The sequence below is a fragment of the Bidens hawaiensis genome, unplaced genomic scaffold (assembly GCF_021521415.1).
Source record: "Bidens hawaiensis isolate Kalapana, Puna unplaced genomic scaffold, B.hawaiensis_p1.1 tig00022713_1, whole genome shotgun sequence".
In the NCBI taxonomy this organism is placed as follows: domain Eukaryota; kingdom Viridiplantae; phylum Streptophyta; class Magnoliopsida; order Asterales; family Asteraceae; genus Bidens; species Bidens hawaiensis.
In genome coordinates, this window is record NW_027493554.1 from 241,452 (window position 1) to 256,930 (window position 15,479).

Sequence of the window (15,479 nt, forward strand, 5' to 3'; positions counted from 1 at the left end):
ATCGACTACCGAGAGCTTAACAAGGTGATGATCAAGAACCGTTATCCCATACCCCGAATTGATGATTTGTTGAACCAGCTTCAAGGATCGAGTTACTACTCGAAGATCGATCTGATCTGGTTACCAGCTATTAACAGTGCGCGAAGAAGATATTTCAAAGACGACTTTCAGAACTCGGTACGGTCACTACGAGTTTTCAGTTATGCCTTTTGGCTTAACCAACGCACCAGCCGTATTTATGGATATCATGAACCGAGTATGCAAGGCGTACCTCGACAAGTTTGTGATTTTTTTTATTGATGATATCCTCATCTACTCCAAGGACTATACCGACCACGAAAAACACTTGAGGTTAATCCTGGAATTGCTGAAGAAGGAACAACTGTACGCTAAACTCTCGAAATGCGAATTTTGGCTTCGCTAGGTTCACTTCTTAGGACATGTGATCAATGAGAATGGTATCCATGTCGATCCCGGCAAAGTAGAGGCCATCAAAAACTGGGAAGCACCTAAGACTCCGACTGAGGTGCGACAATTCCTAGGACTGGCTGGCTACTACCAATGTTTCATCGAGGGATTCTCAAAGATTGCTCAACCCCTCACCGCTTTGACTCACAAGGGTACTAAGTACAATTGGGGTGACGCGCAAGAATCCGCTTTCCAACTGTTGAAAACCAAACTTTGTAGCGCCCCTATCCTAGCCCTTCACGAGGGAACAGAAAATTTTGAGGTACATAGTGACGCATCGATACAAGGTCTTGGTTGCGTGCTGATGCAACTCGAGAAAGTTATAGCCTATGCCTCTCGACAACTATGGATTCACGAGAAGAACTACACGACCCATGACTTGGAACTCGGAGCTGTGGTGTTTGCTCTTAAGATATGGAGGCATTACTTGTACGGTACCAAGTTTACCATTTACACCGACCACAAGAGTCTTCAACATATCTACGATCAGAAGGAGCTGAACATGCGACAGCGTCGTTGGGTCAAGCTGCTTAAGGATTATGATTGTGCCATCAAGTACCACCCTGGCAAGGCCAATGTAGTGGCCGATGCTCTCAGTAGGAAAGAAACCGATAAACCTAGGCGAGTGCGAGCATTACAACTCACGATTCACGCCAACTTACCCGATCAGATTCGCGATGCGCAACTCGAAGCCTTGAAAGACGATAATCTCCCATCAGAACTTATGCGGGGCATGAACAAGCAACTTGAAACCAAATCGGACGGGGTCCGATATTTCGAAAACTGGATTCGGGTCCCTCGATACGGAGAGTTGAGAACTCTAGTGATGGACAAAGCACACAAGTCATGATATTCCATTCACCCTGGCTCAGATAAAATGTACCATGACCTAAAGGCACTTTACTGGTGGCCAAACATGAAAGCCGACATTGCCACCTACGTGAGCAAATGCTTGACTTGTGCAAGAGTCAAAGTGGAATACCAGAAACTATCTGGTCTGCTACAGCAACCGGAACTTCCAATGTGGAAATGGGAACACATTTCTATGGATTTCATCACGGGATTACCCAAAACACCGACGGGATGCGATACCATATGGGTGATCGTTGACCGTTTAACTAAGTCTGCGCATTTCTTAGCGATCAAGGAATCGGACAAAAAGGAAAGACTGACTCGCATCTATATGAAAGAAGTAGTGTCTAGACACGGAGTGCCTGTCTCAATCATATCTGATCGAGATTCCCGTTTCACTTCGCACTTTTGGAAGTCACTACAGAGTGCACTAGGAACCCGCCTTGATATGAGCACAGCATACCATCCTCAGACGGATGGGCAAAGTGAGCGCACCATTCAGACCTTGGAAGACATGTTGCGTGCATGCGTGTTGGATTTCGGAAAAAGTTGGGAACCTCACTTGCCTTTGGTAGAGTTTTCGTATAATAATAGTTATCACGCAAGTATTAAAGCAGCGCTGTTTGAAGCGTTGTACGGACGGAAGTGTCGATCACCTCTCTGCTGGGCAGAGGTGGGTAATAGCCAAATCACTGGTCCAGAATTAGTACTTGAAACTTCTGAAAGATTGTTCAGATCCGAAACCGCATAGCAGCAGCACGAGATCGCCAAAAGAGTTACGCCGACAAGCGCCGAAAGCCTCTTGAATTTCAAGTAAACGACCAAGTATTACTCAAAGTCTCACCTTGGAAATGTGTAGTCCGCTTTGGAAAGTGAAACAAACTCAACCCACGATACGTTGGCCCATACCGGATAACAGAACGCGTTGGTCCGGTAGCATACTGATTGGATTTACCAGCAGAACTCGGTGGCGTACATAATGTATTCAAAGTATCCAATTTGAAGAAATGCCTTTCTGATGAAACCCAAGCAGTCCCTTTGGACGAGTTTCAAGTTGATGAACAGCTACGCTTCATTGAAGAACCAGTCGAAGTTTTGGATTGGGAAACCAAAACACTCAAGCACAGCAAAATTCCAATCGTTAAGGTTCGTTGGAACTCGAGACATGGACCGGAGTTCACGTGGGAACGCGAGGACCAAATGACGAAAAAGTATCCTCACCTTTTTGAAGGGTTGACCAAACACCAAAAACCGCGAAAGCCGTTAAACCGTCAGAAATCACCAGAGGTATGAATTAAATTTCGGGACGAAATATCTTTCTACTAGGGGATGATATGACAAACTGAAAATTTTTCTTGCTTTTTCAGACACCCATCGCGACTTGACTCAAATTTTCGGGACGAAAATTCTTTCAACATGGGAATGATGTGACACTCGTCAATTTCAGGTTAACTTCGTTAATCCAAACTCCGTCAAATTCAAACTTAAGATCACTAGAACTATAACGCACATCTCATTACATTTAAACTAAGGTTTTAAATGACGCTTAACAATCACTACAGATGTAGTCTTTCGGGATTGCACCGAAACGCAAACGAGTTGACGCAAACCATTGGTGAATAAACGAAAAACATCAAAACAATAATTATTTGATAATTATGTGTTAGGTTTATGTGTTATTTGATAATATTGTGTAGAACATTAACTCAAGATGCAAAAAGCTATTTTATGCTAGAAAAGTAATAACTAAAAGTAGAGGGGCCATTGTGTAACATGTTATTATTAAATAATATTAACAAAACCCTAACTTCCTCCCTCTCCCTCTCATACGATCGCCCCCCCTCCCTCACACCCCCTTGCGACGGCAGCCACCACCACCACCATATCACTTCCGTTTTGGCCTTGTTTTTCATAATCGGAGCATCCCACACTTGTTTCTAGTCATCCCTCACCTCCCTCTTGGTTGTTTCTGCGTTTTTAATGTATAAACATAAACCCTAATTTTCGAATATCATGTGTTGAGTGTTCATATGCTTTGTTTTGATTAGATGATGCTTGATTATGCTTCGGTTATTGATTTAAATGATCATGTGTGATTTTGAACGGTGAAAGATTGTTAGATCATTGATTGTTCGTAAACCCTAGAGGGTTTACTACTGATTTCTTTGGATAATTATGTTTATTGCATGTTTGGGGATATGTCGTATGCTTAGGATGCATGCTAGACGGTTGTGTGTGCTTGCTGATTTTTGACAGCAGAGATAGTTAAACTTGAATGAGGTGTAACTTGTAAAATATAAAACCAAACTGGACTATTTATGAGTCTAAAAGGTAGTACTCTGAGTCTAGTTTTCAGAAAACCCAACCACGCCTGATTTGGAGGTGTTTTGGTTGCTCAAACGATTTAAATGTGATCTAAGGTCAAAACTGGTACTGGACAGATTGTAAGTTATGTTTAGACAACTGTAACTGAATGTTAATGTGGTAATTGGTCGAGATTGTCAACACTACAGTGTACTAGGTTGAGTCTAGTTTCTATAAAGTCCAAGTTTGAAATTTTTGGAGGGGTAAAAGTTAACCTTTATTATTTTACAAAACTGAAGTGCAAGTCTGAATTGTGAGACCTGCTGTTAGGCTGTTTTGTAATTATCATATCTCATAAACAACAAGACCAAATGGGTTGGTTCCACTTCTGGAAGTTAACATGTTGAGTTAAGAACCTAACTCAATTGGTCTTGCATTAATTGGAATTAACGAGAATAACAAATATCATTCTGTTGCGCATGATTTTGACTGCTGTGAGTTTACTATAACGTTTTGAACATTGTGAGAAATCTAGGTGGAAAAAAAATACAATAAAAATAGTTCTGGAAACCTAACTCATGTGTTCTTTTGTGACGATTTTTGGTAAATTAATTGATATATTATGATCTGTTGAATAGAGTAATCTTTCAAGTAGAAATCTGTTTTGATAAAACTAGCTGCTGAACTATGCGAAAATGCATAAAACGTACTTGTCTTTAGATAATTGCCATGATTTTGACTAAATTGCCCTTGTGGGGAATAATTGCTAGTAATGTACAATATTAATACTTGACACGTAAGTAGTTGTTCACACATGTAACGTATCACCAATGTGTTTGTTGAGTCACTCACAATTCACAAACGAAACGCGAAACGTATCTTATGCATAGGTATTATGTGCCGAGTCTAGAGACTCAATAATAGTTCCAACACTTAGAAAATCTCATTCTTGTTTTAGAAAGCTAGTGAGGATTTTCTGTGACGTGCATCTCTTGGTTGACTTGTTTTTGAATTCTTCGCAAACAGTGAGTTTCACGTTCCCCTTTTACTATTTTAAACGCTTTTTACTTGGGGGAGATAATATACTCCAAAACGCTTTAGATTTTGTTATTAGTTATATATCACTTGTAAAGGCTAAGTGGAAAACGAACCAACTAAAGTCCTTCATAACATCGAACCGTTTAGTATTTGTATAATAGCGAGTCATTGTTGAGTAGTACTACTGGGTTTGACAAACCCCACCCAACTCTAAACTCGACTGGAGGTCGAGTGGGTGTAATCTTGGCTAACACATTTTCCATGGTCGTGGTAGACATGATGGCAATGCAATTGATAAACAGTCAGCTTCGGTGTCGAACACTTAGTAATACTTGTTTTATAGGCTAGCTACCTATAGATATATAATTGATTAAACATTATCTGGTAACGCAAAACTTAAACGCAAACACAAACGCTTTATCTATTTAAACTTGTGAACTCACCAACCCCGTGTTGACACTTTTATTATGTTATTCTCGGGTTGCCGAGGAGGGCACGCGGTATAGGAACATGCATTACATTGAACTCTATCGTTTTTGCAAACTTGTCTTTAAACTGTTGTTAATTGGGTTTTAAGTTGTCCTGCGCGACGCAACACTTGGTTTATGATTTTACGCTTCTGCACTTATTTACACTTAAATGTTTCGTGGTTTGAAAACTTTACTTATGGTTTGATTATAACTAATGATTCCGATCCTATTAGTTCACACCCTCTGACGGTAAAACTCCGTTAGTGGATTTTGAGGGTGTGACAGACAAGAAGGGGGTCTTCCCATAACCACCCTCCGGCGCGAGAATAAGTATTGATCTGATTTAGAGAAAAGTACTAAGTATTTGGAGTGAGAGTAAAGTGTGAATGAATACCCTGTGAAGACGACGAAGGTAGTTATAGCCAAAGGGTTTAGGGAATATGATTGGTCCAACTGTCCCTTTCTAGAAGATGCTTTCGTAACAACTAGGACACGTGTCCGCATATGATAGAACGAGCTAATTGGCCATGTGCACGGTTATAACAACCTTTTATCATTGGCTGTTACGTCTCGTGCTTCCCAAAGAAAGATCTCGGTAAATCTTCTAGAATGAAGTTGGTTAATTACAGTTGTCCATCTTACGTCACCTTCTGGTCATCTTTGTGGGTGATAATAATATGGGTGGAAATAATATCCTGCGAATGACTTCTGAGGGCGTCTAGATTACCACGCAGATAGCCTCTTGAACTTATTACTATTCTTCCTTTGACTTGTGTTATTCAGTTAATTTGGATTTCCAGAATGACTTAAGAATCTTATTTACATAACCGATTGAGATATCATCCCCCCATACCCCAGGTTTGGATGACTTGTTTTGAATTGTGGTTCCATTTTCGCAGGATATTATTTCCACCCGCAAAGATGACCAGAAGGTGACGTTAGAAGGACAGCTGTAATTAACCAACTTCATTCTAGGAGATTTACCGAGATCTTTCCTTGGGAAGAACGAGACGTAATAGCCAATGATCGAAGGACAACTGGAAAGGTTGTTATAACCGTGCACATGGCTAATTAGCTCGTCCTATCTCGTGCTTCCTTGGGAAGCACGAGACGTAACAACCAATGATTGAAGAACAGCTGGCAAGGTTGTTATAACTTTACACTCATATTGAAGGTCTTGTGGAGATTTTAAAGGCTTGAAGGTCATCATCATCATCATCATCATCATCACCCATCAATATCATTATCCATCATCATCATCATCCATCACCATTGAAGAAGGGAGATTCATCCACATTTGGTTAGATTGTTATAGTTTGATCATTTTTTTATTATATTCATCTCTTTTAATGTTCATATTCATGCTCATTATGAGCTAAACTCCATTTACCATCTAATTTCTATGAAGAAGCTTTGTTTTACTTGATGATCATGTTAAACACGTGATTTAGTTTGTAAAGTACATGGTTATCTTGCAATTATCCTTTTATGAAGAATTGTTTTATCACTTTAACTCAATACATCAAGGTTGATGATTAATAATCATTCATGATTCACTCATGTTCTTGGAACTATAAATGGTAAAAAGAATACCTTGATAACTTATTCAAGATAAAACATGGATCCGTATATTGTACTTAGACATGATGAGATATAAGTTATGATCTATTTCTCTAGTTTTGATAATTATGAAATAACATTGTTAACACGATTGCTTAGGTTATCATGCTAGTTAAAGAAATCATATGTTAATGGAATGTGTAATTATATCATAATTAAATCAACCAATGTAGGTTGTGTGAGTTAACTACAATCACCCAAAGTTGTTAGAATTGGTATTTGAAAAATCGAAGTCAATCCTAATCTTTCTACTTTACTAAACTACTTGCCTACTTAAATTGACATTCTCGTGGGAGTATGAGACTAAGCAAGGATGGACTTGAAAATACGCAAGCTACCTTCTTTTATGTCATAAAATATGCTCACTTAGAAATGAGGGAATATTCTATCATATATTATTAGGGCAAGTTTGTCACATGTTTACTTAATAATCATCAAGGAAGAATGGAATTGATTCTTGATCTTAGATGGTAACCTTAATATACTTGATTTACTCATTTAGAATTTCTCTTCTTGGCACCTTCATATTATATATATAAGTACTTCTATTTTATAAATGTTTAAAATCAACTCAAAAATGATTAAAACTCTCCGATTGAGCTAAAACGAAGACTCGTTATTAGAAACAATTGTGTCCACGGATCGATACTTGGTTCTTATACCAATAATATTCTACATATACGATAGGTACACTTGCCTATTTTGTGTGTGTTTAGTCTTAGTAGAAATCACTTTTATAAATTTAAAACATGATCTTGTGAAAAAGCTAAATCTCCCTTTTCATATTTTATAAGCACACGCACGCATAATCAAACACATATCAACTCAAATTTATTATTGTATAACAATATCAGAGAGTACAAGTGATAAGTTTTTCTCTCCAAAGATTTCAAAATATGACAACATTTAACATATTTACATGAAAGCTTATGGGCGTGTAAGTCTTTCTGTGTATAAGACTTATACATCCGTATAAGTCTTATACGCTAGTAACCATGACTTTTACGCCCTTAACAAACTAATTTGGCAAATTCAGCTCCTTTAACCCTACAAGACCTAGTATTAGACATCATGAACTAACACAGCTGTCACAAAAGTTAGTAGTTCTTTTCCATATAAATTGTGATCCATTATCACAAACAGTTTCAGATGGGATACTGAATCTAGTTATAATATTTCTTTTAATGAAGGATATAACTTCCCTTTCATGGACTTGAACAAATTCTTCTGTTTCAATCCATTTTGAGAAGTAATATTTCTAGTTATAATGCTTATGCTTCAATTCATGTGGCCAAAGTCTTCGTGATACGCACACCACTTGGATTTACCCTTGTTGGATGTTGACTATTCATTCTTCTGAGGCCACCTTGCTTTTTCTCCTAGATCTCTCATGGCTCATATTAGTCTAGGAGTATCAATGGAAAAGCAATACTATGATATTCTTGGATATTCCTCTTCATCCTCGTCTTCTTCTACTGCATGGATGTTTTGGTTGTTGAACTTTGACTAGGGTTTGGAATTGTTGTTCATGTACGAGGATCCTTGTTTCTTATAGAGCGACTCCTGTTTTGTTGAAGTACCCAATCTTTCTAGGATCCTTTTGACGTCCTCTAGTCTGGTGAATCTGAGTGCCATATTCCTTTTGAAATCCCATCTTGAATGCCTCAACTGTCGTAGCCATCTCAAGATTTGGTATCTCCAAGGCTTCCCTTCAGAACTTGGCAACAAAGTCCCTTATGGATCAACACGGTATAAATCACTAGTTAATTTTTCAAACTTTCTACTACAAGAAAACTGACTATTGAATAAATTAACTAGATGAGAAAATGAAGTAATAGAGTAAGGAGGAAGACTTAGGAGCCATTTGAGAGCATATCCAATCAGTGTGGATCCAAAACCATGGCACAAGCATGCTTTTTGAAGTCTTTCTGGAATGGGATTGATCTCCATTCTTTCCCTATATTGAGCTACATGCTCCTATGGATCAATCGTTCTGTCGTAAACCTTCATGTTGGGGGGTCTGAAAGTGCTTCGGTATCTCAGCATCACATATGGCCGGAAAAAACCTGGATAACTTGTGACATCCCTCTAGAATTTCAGGATTAATGGACCTGATCATCCATGGAACACTAGATATCATATCCTTTAATCTATGTAATTCCTTGGCCATAGCATGATTAATACCTGTATCCTGCGTAAAACCAAGGTTAGAGTCTAAGGATACATGATTGTAAAGTTTACTCTTTGTTGACTAAAAGATAGTATCCCAGAAGAGTATCCAAGATAGGATACATCAGCCATAACAGCTAATCCACCGAAAGCAATGATCTGCATAGGGATAAAATCTCCCTCATGAACCTCCGATGACCTTTGATGTTGAAATCCTGAGGATCCTTGAGTCTGCATGAAGGATCCTTAGGGCTGATAGTTGGATGATTCTTGATGAAACACTCCTAAGGATCTTGGCTGAAGAATAAATGATCCTTGTTGAAAGATCGAGGATCCTTGAGAGTGTTGACCCGTAGATACTTGTTGGAAGATCGAGGATAATTGAGTGTATTGACCCATGGATCTTGGTTGAAGGATGGATGATCCTTGAGCATGTTGAGCCATGGATCCTGGGGTGGTCAAATTCAGCACCCTAAGAACTAAGGGAGTCTGGTCCCCTGCTGGACGTTTTTGCTTTCTTGAGATCTGCAATCTCGCGTAGGATCCTCTGGTTGGTCTTGTTCTACTGCTCAATGTATGCCTAAATCGGTGAAAACATAGCATATACATTATTTTTAGAGGTTACCACAGTAGTGGCTGATGGTCGGTTAATTTGTATATGTATTAGTTCGTTTATTATTTAGTTTTAACTGTTTATTCGAGAACTATCGATACTTCATACGTGTTTTATTGGAATTCAGGTCATAGGTGTTAAAGTACTCAGTATGGACCTGTTGTGACACAGAATGAAGACCCGGGATGTCCAACACGCAAAACAAGGAAAAGAATGGAGTTTGCTGTAACAGAGTCCCATCGCGGTACGCGATGGGTTTGCTGAAGTCCCCATCGCGTACCGCGATGGGAGATAAATGAGATGTTGACTTTGTGCAGACGGGAAATTTTGGTTAATATCATCCTTTTCATCATTTGAAACCCTAACTCCGTTTTGACGAACCATAGGCGATTCCAGCAGCTCCAAGAGGCGATTTCCACCATCATAGCTTGTGCCAAGACCTTCCACATGATCCATATCATCCGTATCGAAGATTTGATGATGTCTCGGCTCGGCTAATCTCCTAGAATCGCACCCGGGATGTATAGTTTGTAACCATTTACAGTTTTTCTCATGTGATTAAGAATACTTATGTTTTGTTATTGAAAGATTGATATATGATTATTGATGTTTAGTATTTCTATGTGTTCGGTCGGTGTAGATTTACGTTGGTCTGAACGATCTGTTACCAGTTGCTAGATAATTAGTCATATAACTGTTTGGTTAGATTTAATACGATAAAACGTACAATTACCCTTAAATGAGTCACACTGGCAAGGACTGTTTGATAACCAGTGCCGTGTGTAAAGTAATTGTTGACGTCTAAGGTTTTGTCTGGTTGATCAGTTTTCAGTTAATCGTTAATAATAAATCTGTTAGGTTGCATGAGATACTGTTTGGTTGCTTACTTGAATTCCCAGGTGTGATTTGCTTTGTTAACTGTTTACAACTCGTTTATTTGTTCGTTGCTTAGTTCTCTTAATTCAAAATATTGCTTGTGTGATCAGCACTAAAACCAGTTACTTCATAATTATAAATCTGTTACACGAATTGCATTGACCACATACTCCTTGTGATACGATACCCTACTTGCTCTATCTATTTTGATTAATTAGGTTTTTGATTGATTCAAACGACGGTCATCGGTGGCAGGTGAGGGTTTTAAGCCTTGGAAGACTGGAGTTTGTATCTTTATCCCCGCATCGTTGGTCCTCTGCATTCCTGCGGGTGGAGGAGGTATCGGCAATGAAGTCTTTGATGAGATAGAAATTGATGAAGGCATGGTAGTTGAAGAATAGGTTTGTTGAGAGGCAATTGGTTATGGTATAGGTTGAAAAAGGTTGAGAATTCTTCTGGATTTAAGCACCACTTGCCCCACGGTGGGCACCAAATTGTTTTGGTTAAAAATCAATTTAAAGATAATGTAACCAAATATGATTTTGTGAGGTAGAGTGCTTGAATATTAGTGTTAATTATGTGAACAAAATAATGATGAACACAAAGATTTGTTATGAGGAAAAACCCTTAGTCGGATGATGTCCGCACAAAAATCCCGGGTATTGACAATTGTCTATCACCACTATATTATTCACAAAAATAAGATTACATGGTTGGAGTCTTGGAGACTATGATCAATAAAATACAAAGATTTTAAGTAGTGTTAACAACTAGAGTAATTTGTATGCTCTGTGTATTGTTTATGATGTTTGTTCCTAACTAATCATAGCTCGATATAAATACAAAAAGAGACTAACTACAAGTTTTACAAATCCGCCACTATTCCACTTAGATACTTTGCACCCATTTTGACCACGTGTCACTTCCCTTGGAATGCGAATTAGTAGGTAGACCAGGTCTCTATCCGTTATACCTATTAACATAACACCATGCAAAGAGAACAATTGTTAGTATAAAATTTATACTGAGGATCCTTGATCCTTACATAATCTGGAACATATATTAAAGATAACTGATCCAGAAGTCACGTAAGGATAACATATCCTCAGTACAAAGTATCCGTGCCCTAACACATAGCATCTCTTCTTATGGATTCCCAATAGCATCAGGATCCTCAAGTCATCTAAGATAAGGACCTACTAATGATCTACCCCAATGTGGTTTCCACAATTTCAGATGGGATACCAAATCTAGTTATAATATTTCTTTAATGAAGGATATAACTTCCCTTTCACGGACTTGAACAAATGCTTCCGCTTCAATCCATTTTGAGAAGTAATCTCTTCTTATGGATGCCCAATAACATCATGTTCTTAATAAAATGAAGAAGCGTAATCTACCCCAGTGTGGTTTCCATAATCTCCTCCATGAATATATTTTAACACCTCTTGGATCTCAGGATCCTCAAGTAATCTAAGATAAGGACCTGCTCATGATTTCCTGTACAAAACATTATGTAACAAAATAAAACGAGATATTTTCATTTGAAAGGATCTATGATTGTTTTCGTTAGCTGGGATTTCTCCATTTTGCAAGTATGTCTTGATCGGCAGGATCCAGGATCCTTTTGCACTGAGAGGGTCCTGAATTTCAAAACTTTCAAATGATCCTGCTTTTGCTTCAGGATCAACTGAATCAATGGCTGGATGCAAGATATGGATAATTGGGATTTTCTTTCTATTGGTATCCTCTCTTAGAACCTGTACTAAGTTGATGATCTTGAATTCTTTTGCCAAATTATTGACTAGTTGTAAGTATTTGGCTAGTATTTCACTTTACACAACATAAGATACATTGAAATGGTTAGTAATTAAAAATGAATCAACATGTACCTTTAGTTTCCTCATCTTCATATCTTTAGCTATGTCCCACAATCAAATCTTCATATTCTACTTCATTATTTGTTGCTTGAAATCCACAACTAAAGGATTGGGGTATGATGTCCCCAAGTGGCGAATGTTGGATACTCCATCTTTGAACATGATTCACTATTCATCTATTTCATCTAGTTGTTAGCTCTCTATATCTGCTTCTTATTGAATATCACTACTGAAATCACCCACAAAATCTTCTAGAGCCTATGATATGGTTGTTGTTCTTGGTTCATATATCAAGTTATTAGCGCTAAGTTTCACAGACCACTTAGCCATCATGCCTTATATTTTTGGCTTTCTCAAAACACACTTAATAGGATAATTAGTTTCAACAGGTATAGCATATATCTCAAATAATGTCTAAGTTTTGTCGATGCCATGAATAATGCAAGGATTAACTTTTCAAGATGAGAATACATGGTCTCAGCATCTAATAGGCTTTTACTTACATAATATATAGGATGTTGTTCACCTTCTTGATCCTTGACAAACACGACACTTATTGTGGTCTTGGAGACCGCTGGAAACAAGGATAATCGCTCATTGTTTTCTGGCTTCATTAATAATTGTGCCGAGGATAGATATGCTTTCAGCTATTTGAATGCTTTCTCATGTTCTTCATCCCATTCGAATCTCTTATTTTTCCTTAGGATATAATAGAATTATTTTCACCTTTTGGAGAATCTTGAGATGAACCTGCTGAGCGCTGCTACTCTCCCTGTCAATATTTGAACATCCTTAGTTTTTTCAGGGATTTAAAGTTGAGGACTGCTTTGATCTGTTCTGGACATGCTTCTATCCTACTTTTGGTGACCATCTACCCCTGGAAATTTCGTGACTCTACACCGACTTCGAAGGATTCAACTTCATGTTGGTCATCTTTAGCTTTAGCTTTTGGTCATCTTTAGCTTTCTTGGAGTTACCACCACATCATCAATATATACATCCATTGTTTCCCCTAGCTTGTGTTTGAAGATCATGTTGATGTCATGAAGCCTTGTATCCTCTTGATCTGATGATCCTATCTAGATCTACTGGTATCCTGAGGAGTCATCCATGGAGAAAAACATTTCATGTCCTGTTGTTGCATCCAACATTAATTCTATATGAGGCAAGGTGAAAGGATCCTTCGGAATTGCTTTGTTGAGATCGGTTAAATCCACTCACTCTCCATTTTCCATTTTTCTTGGAAACGACTACCACATTGGCGAGCCATCTTGGATATTTGACTTCTCTTATCATTCCTGTTTTTAGTAGTCTTTCAACATCTGCTTGTATGCTCACATTCTTCTCGGGTGCATACATTCTTCTTTTTTGTTATATAGGCCTGAAATTGTTATCTATACAAAGTTTATAAGTAATAATGCTTTTAGAAATACCTGTCATATCTTCATGTTTCCAGGAAAATGCAGATCTTCTTTATTTAAAAACACCAAGATCCCTGATTCGATACTTTCAGGGGTACAAAATACTAAGAGTATCTTTTTGTCAGTATCCTCGGGACTTAGGATAACTTTTTTCACATCTTGTTCGCCTACTTCTAAGACCTAGAGATACTTTTTCTTTCATTTCTATGCTTGCTTTGATTGTACGGATGGCTTCATGAAGGACATGTAACAATCCTATGTTTCTTGTTGGTTACCTGCTATCTTAACCACTCTCATGGTGTTGGCATCATGATGCATTGATGATATGAGGAAGGCACAACTTTCATAGCGTGGATCCATGTTATTCCCAAAATTGAATTGTAACATGATAACGAATCCCTGACACAGAGTCTTTGAATCAAGTTTACCCCTGTTATGTAGATAAGTAGCTTGATTTTTCCAACTGCCTTCTCCACTTCCCCATGAGTCCTACCAAAAATGAGGATTTCTCCTAGATTTCATCTTATGGAATGTTCATTTCCTTCAAGGTTTCAAGCTGTATGATGTGGACTGAACTTCCTCCTTCAACAAGGATCCTTCGAACATAATAGTTTGCCATGTATAATGTGATAGCAAGAACATCATGATGAGGATCCAAAAAAATTTCTTTATCTTCTTCTTCAAAGGTGATAATTTGATTATAATCGAGGATTGCCATTCTGGTGGGCCTGATTTCTTTCTCAGACTTGGATTATTTAGTATGTCTTTTGGTTGTAGAGTAGGAGGTTCCATAGATGTCGGATCCTCCTGATATAAGGTTAACTATTCTTGCACCTGGAGGAGGAGAAGGTGCTCTTTCGGCAGGCTTTTTATCCTCTTCCATTATATTCCTTTTACTCCCCTTCCAGTATCCATTTCTCAAAAGATGGCTTATTTCTCTACTCAATGCGATGCAATTATTAGTTGTATGGCCAAAGTTTTCATGATATGAACACCACTTTGAATGATCCTTCCAAGATGAGAGTTTGTCATTCTTCCTCGGCCAATGAGTCTTATCTCCAAGATCCTGCATGGAAACATTAACCTAGACATGTCAACTATAAACAATAATTAGTTATTTTCGGATATTCTTCTACCTTATCATCTTCACCCTGTACACAATTAATTTTATTATTATTTTGCTTCGTATGACGAAGGTTTTGATTTCGGATTTGGATGATCGTAGCTATATGCCGGAACAAAGATTTATCCTGGATCCTTTGATCCTCTTCCAGCCCATTGATCCGTAGAGCGCGGTTCCTAACTTCATCTAATTTCTTGCAAAGATTCTTGACTAAATCCTCATAGAATGGAGAACCACTCTTCAATCCCATCTTGAATGCTTGAACTGCTGTAGCCATGTCAATATTTGGGATATCCAATGCTTCTCTGCTGAACTGCCAACATAATCTCTAAGATATTCCTGATGATTTTAGGTGATCGTGTACAAATCATTAGTTAACTTCTCAAATGACCTGCTACAAGAAAACTAGTTATTAAATAAATTAATTAAATGATCCAAAGAAGTAATTGAGTCAGGAGGGACACTGAGTACCCATTATAAGGTTGATCTTGCAAGAGTTAAACCAAAGCCTTTGTGTAAACAGGCTTCCTTTAAATCCGCTGAGATGGGTATGATCTCCAACCTTTCTTTGTATTGAGCCACATGTCTTTGTAATTAAATTATGATCCTGACTGGTGTTATTGGTATCGGGATCCTTATGCAATG